This window comes from Cryptomeria japonica, chromosome 7 (assembly GCF_030272615.1).
Source record: "Cryptomeria japonica chromosome 7, Sugi_1.0, whole genome shotgun sequence".
NCBI classification, from domain to species: Eukaryota; Viridiplantae; Streptophyta; class Pinopsida; order Cupressales; family Cupressaceae; genus Cryptomeria; species Cryptomeria japonica.
In genome coordinates, this window is record NC_081411.1 from 614,143,377 (window position 1) to 614,149,376 (window position 6,000).

The 6,000-nt window shown below is 33.0% G+C and overlaps 2 non-coding genes across 2 annotated transcripts; both read left to right on the forward strand.

Annotated features, from left to right (window-relative positions):
* The first annotated feature begins 124 nt into the window (after positions 1-124).
* TRNAE-UUC (transfer RNA glutamic acid (anticodon UUC)) lies at positions 125-198 on the forward strand. Its single transcript has one exon. It is a non-coding gene; the product is annotated as a tRNA-Glu (tRNA).
* Positions 199-272: 74 nt separating this feature from the next.
* On the forward strand, positions 273-346 carry TRNAN-GUU (transfer RNA asparagine (anticodon GUU)). The gene has a single exon. It is a non-coding gene; the product is annotated as a tRNA-Asn (tRNA).
* The last annotated feature ends 5,654 nt before the right edge of the window (positions 347-6,000 follow it).

The window sequence follows — 6,000 nt, forward strand, 5'->3', positions numbered from 1 at the left end:
TAGTTGTGATAGAATACGATAGAATAGTTTAGGTCCAAGTGTAATTTGGAGTTTGTCCAACAACAATGCTGCTCAACTTGAAATATATGAATAAAGTAAATTAGACCAAAGTCACAATCATTATTCCGTTGTCGTCCAGTCCGGTTAGGATATCTGGCTTTCACCCAGACGACCCGGGTTCAAATCCCGGCAACGGAACACGACGTGCATTTTTGAATTGAACATGTCTTGAATTTTCGTTTTAAATAAATAAATAAAATAACATGCGCATAGCTGGAATAGCTCAGTTGGTTAGAGCGTGTGGCTGTTAACCACAAGGTCGGAGGTTCAAGCCCTCCTTCTAGCGTTAGCGTTAGAGCGTTTTTCATAGAAAAATTGATTTTAAATAATTAGATAATATTACTAAACACGTGAACAAAGGTTTAGGGTTTAGTTTTTATTATAATAGAGGATTTCTAAATTAGGTTAAATAATTGTAATATATTTTTTTTAATTTCATTTGTATTTGCATAAACGACTTGTACATCTTTTAATGTGGATTTGTACTTTAAAAATGGCTATATTTATCAACATCTTAAAAAGTTAAGTTATATGATAATCTATTTTCTAATTAAATCTATAAATTTGAATTAATGGTTTGAACGAGCCTTCATATAATATATACAATTATTCAACGAACAAAGGTCTAATTTTTAGTATAATTGAAATTTTTTCTTGAGATTTTGAGATGAGGTTAAATACATAAGATAATTTATTTTTTCTATTGAAGAACTTTTGGGTTCGATTGTGTAAGCAAATTTTTTTATCATTAACGTTTATGATCACACTGTGATCTCTCTTTCATCACGATAAATGATGGATCACAAAGTGTGATCCGAAATGTTGATGATAAAAAAATTTGCTTACATAATCGAATCCATAAACTCTTCAATAAATTTTCTATGGATTGTGGAAATTTGATATTTTTAATTTTTTTTTCTTAACGAATAATTTTTGGAATTGATTTATATTTGTATAAATATTTGTACATCTTTTAATCTAGACTTGTATTTAAAAATTGGTTATATTTATCCAACGCCTTTAAGAGTATGTTATATAAGAGTCGTTTATTTAGTCAAACCTATAGATTTTAATAATGGTTTGAACATAAAATGTAGACATGCTAAGCAATCATGTAACATACCTAGTTTATCGCTAATGATGTAGATGTTGATGTATGATGATGATACAATCCAATTATTGGATTACTCTAGAATGAATCAATGATTGGATACATAAAGTGAATTAAGGTTTATTATCTTATACAAACAACGTACAAGCAAATCATATTTTTCAAGTCAAGTCAACAACTAACCACTAGGAATTGTTAATGTAACATTTTATTCACCATGGATATGTTTTATCTTAAGTTTGATATTACACTGGTTTATTAACTTTACGTAGATAGGATAGGATAATGAGTTGCACATTCTTCTTTTATAATGAGATTTTGCATGCTTCCTTGTCTTCATAGATTTGGAAACGGAGGTAAAGATATGCCTTATTTTTTTTATTTTTTGCATCTTCCTCATCCTCCTCAGATCTGAAATCTTCAGGCTATATATTCTTACTCTTTCCTTTCATTTATTTTACCAATGAAGAAGCTATTGTGAGCTTTTGCACTTCACTTTCAAGAAAACAATTATTTTGTGCTATTATGTTTTCAATTAATCATTTGTATTTATCGGTTTAATAATATCTCTCACTTGCACTAGTTCCCAATTTAGTATATATTTTGCAAATTCTAATAGGAATGTCACATTTTGAATCTTAAATTATAATGTTCAAGGTTCAAATCCAAGGTGTAAATCTGAACCATGTTTATTTTTCTGGCCTTGAACTAGGCCCATATGAAGGAATGCATAAACTATAGATTAGAACCAAAACCTTAGGATGTGGGGGAGTCAAAATCAAAAAGGGATTTGCCTACTTTTGTACATAGTGTTTGACTTGTATACTATTTATTACATTTAGAAGAAATGAGTTAGAGTAAGTCTAAAATGAAGAGGAAAAGTGTCAGGTCTGCACATTTTATCCTTACACATTATAGTGTTAAAATAACTTCCATTATTTCTTTTTGCTTTTGTGTTGATTGAAATTATGCTTGACTCTATATGTGTGTGATATCCTACTAGGTGTGTGTGTGGACATACTCATTTGATCTATGATGGTGAATTATTCATGATGACTCTAGATTTTTGGACTTGATGATGATATTGATGATTTATGCATATGAGGACATATTTATGATATTAGGGTTTATTGCTTATCATTTTTTAATAACTATGACATGAAGATAATGTATTGTGATTATACTGGATCACGATTTACTAGCATGTGTATCAAGTGATCTTATTGGAGAATTGATTATGATTTCTGACAATCTTATGCAAATATCATGATTAGGTGTCTATGTATATGTATATATATGTTGTGTAGGTATTTTGTGTTTTGATTGATGCAGGTATAAGGCATCGACTCCACTTGGCTTCACAGGTCTAAGCATGCCTATACAATCCCAGATGGTGGTTTACATGAAGATAGCATTAAGGCCCATCTGACCTAACACTAGCCATCATCCCAATTTAGGATGTTTGTCTTGGATCTTGATTCTATCTTATTGGGTTGCCATGAAGGCAATGTTCATGCACCCTATGTCAGTGATCTTTGGTTGTGTGATTTTTGGTGGATTTATTGTGGTTTTAATATCTATTACTATTGAGTTGTATTTTATTGTGATATTTTATGTTACTAATATTATTTGGTCTCCTCCTTTATTTTATTATATTCCCACCTTAAGAGATGTACTTATATATATGATTATTATTTATTTAATTGTGCTATTATATTTGAGGGAGTACTATGTTAATGTGCAAGTGTATATATATGTGGTGGAGTAAGTAAATAAATAAACATTAACATATGTATTGGGAGCTAATTGTATTTTAGTGATATAATTAATTATGTATTTTTTAACTAATTTATTGTTTGTTATGGTTTTGATTATTGTATTGGTTAGTATGGTTGAATTCCCATACATGTTCTGGGAAGGAATTTTATTGCTGGATTTGGGAGATTTTGGGGATTCTTTCCTGCAACATTGTTTATGGAAATTTTGGAGGAGGTTTTGGTGTGGAGAATTGTGTAAAACTCTTGCGAATTTTGGTTGGTTTATTGGGGAGATTTTTCTTGGATTTGGAGAGTGATTTGGCTGGAATAGAATTGATTACCGATTGGAGTTGTTCTTGATCTTGGAGGCTTTGTGAGCAAGGTTCAATTACTTTCATTTGGATTTTGAATTTCGAGGTAGGAGTTTCTTATTCCCTTGTTTTACTATTGAATTCTTGATTGAAAGCATTTACTATTGATGTGGTTATTTGGGATCAATCTAGAAATGTGTCTTATTTTTGGTTAATGCTTAAATGAGAATGCCTCTATGAATTCATTGTGTTTATGGGGTTGTTTGTCTCTATTATGTTATAAATCTTTATATAATTCTCTTTTTGATGATTTCATTGAGATTTTGGGATGTAATCGAGCACTTCTCAAATGGGTTGTTCTCTGATTTTATCTCTTGAATCATCACATTGCCTGATTGGACATCCTAAGTCAATCTAGGCAAGTGTGTAGTTCTGGGCGATAATTATGTAGTAATAGGCATAACTGCATAACATATTAGATCAAGTGCATAGGAATCAGTTATGGGTTCTACATTTGTTGTTTGATCTTGTTTTGGTTCTTAGGTCATCCTAAAGGCTCAATTAGGTCATGTACTCTATCTATCTTGTGTTTTTTGGTCTGACTGATCTGATTTGGGAGGATGTGGTAATTATATGCCCATTTGTATGCCTTGTTGTGGAAGAAAATAGTTAATTATGCATTCATATGTTGTTTCAGGGCTGACCCCTTTAAGCTAGGGTCTTGTGAAAGTCCTAATTTTGATTATGTGTTCAATATGAGATGTATATGCTTTAGTGCTTTATGTTTCCTTGAATTAAACCTTAGGGTATGGGTAGCTAGATGCATTAAGGGAGAGTGGATCTCAATGGAGGTCGATGCCCTAAAGAGGTTGCTAGGGTAACTCATTAGAGAGTTTCTTAATCAAGTGATAATCTAATTAATGAACTAGGGTAGAAAACATTAATAAGATAACATAGGCCCCATCCATGACCTTGAGTGCTTGTACAGACGAAGGATAGAAGTCAAAATTCCTGGCTATCTGAGGGGCATTGATCTGGCATACTCGAATCTCTGTGTCTTCACGAAAGGGATATTCAATTTCACGAGTTGTCTCTTGAGGACTATATGATGAAACTCTTTCCTTCTTGTACGCGAGTATCTTATCCCATGTGGTTGTGAGTAGAAGCCTCTAGTGGATCCTTGTCATGTTGTATACTTGTCCTTGTATGTTCTTTATACTTGTGTATATCTTATATTGCCTCGGATGTTGGTATAGAGTAGACCTTGTTTCCCTTCCTTGTTTGCTTATGTGTTTGGGACTTCATGTGTATCTCCTTAGCATGGTGGGGTGGACCTGAGGGTTCCACATGGTCGAGTGGTTGTTGCTAACCTCCATTGGGAACTGGAGACTTGTTTGAGTGTGTTTGGGAAAGATCTTGTCTTCTTCATTCCAATACCTTTTCATTCAAGTTGCAAGTTATTCAATAATTGTAATTAGTATATATGTTTTGTATCATTGAGAAGAATTGTAGCTATATTGTAATTGATTCTTGAACACTCCATAAAGGGATTGATGTAATTTAGATGGATGCAATTAATATTTATTGTCATGTTAGAATAGTGTTTAGGTAGATCAGTGTTGGTACCGACTACTCATGTTTGATTGTATGTGTAACATATTAGATCAAGTGCATAGGAATCAGTTATGGGTTCTACATTTGTTATTTGATCTTGTTTTGGTTCTTAGGTCATCCTAAAGGCTCAATTAGGTCATGCACTCTATCTATCTTATGTTTTTTGGTCTAATTGATTTGATTTGGGAGGATGTGGTAATTATATGCCCATTTGTATGCCTTGTTGTGGAAGAAAACAGTTAATTATGCATTCATATGTTGTTTCAGGGCTGGCCCCTTTAAGCTAGGGTCTTGTGAAAGTCCTAATTTTGATTATGTGTTCAATATGAGATGTATATGCTTTAGTGTTTTATGTTTCCTTGAATTAAACCTTAGGGTATGGGTAGCTAGATGCATTAAGGGAGAGTGGATCTCAATGGAGGTCGATGCCCTAAAGAGGTTGCTAGGGTAACTCATTAGAGAGTTTCTTAATCAAGTGATAACCTAATTAATGAACTAGGGTAAAAAAAATTAATAAGATAGCATAGGCCCTATCCATGACCTTGAGTGCTTGTACAGACTAAGGATAGGAGTCAAAATTCTTGGCTATTTGAGGGGCATTGATCTGGCATACTCGAATCTCCTTGTCTTCACGCAAGGGATATTCAATTTCACATGAGTTGTCTCTTGAGACTATATGATGAAACTCTTTCCTTCTTGTACTCCAGTATCTTATCCTATGTGGTTGTGAGTAGAAGCATCTAGTGGATCCTTTTCATGTTGTATACTTGTCCTTGTATCTTCTTTATACTTGTGTATATCTTATATTGCCTCGGATGTTGGTATAGAGTAGACCTTGTTTCCCTTCCTTGTTTGCTTATGTGTTTGGGACTTCATGTGTATCTCCTTAGCATGGTGGGGTGGACCTAAGGGTTCCACATGGTCGAGTGGTTGTTGCCAACCTCCATTAGGAATTGGAGACTTGTTTGAGTGTGTTTGGGAAAGATCTTGTCTTCTTCATTCCAATACCTTTTCATTCAAGTTGCAAGTTATTCAATAATTGTAATCGGTATATATGTTTTGTATCATTGAGAAGAATTGTAGCTATATTGTAATTGATTCTTGAACACTCCATAAAGGGATTGATGTAATTTAGATGGATGCAATT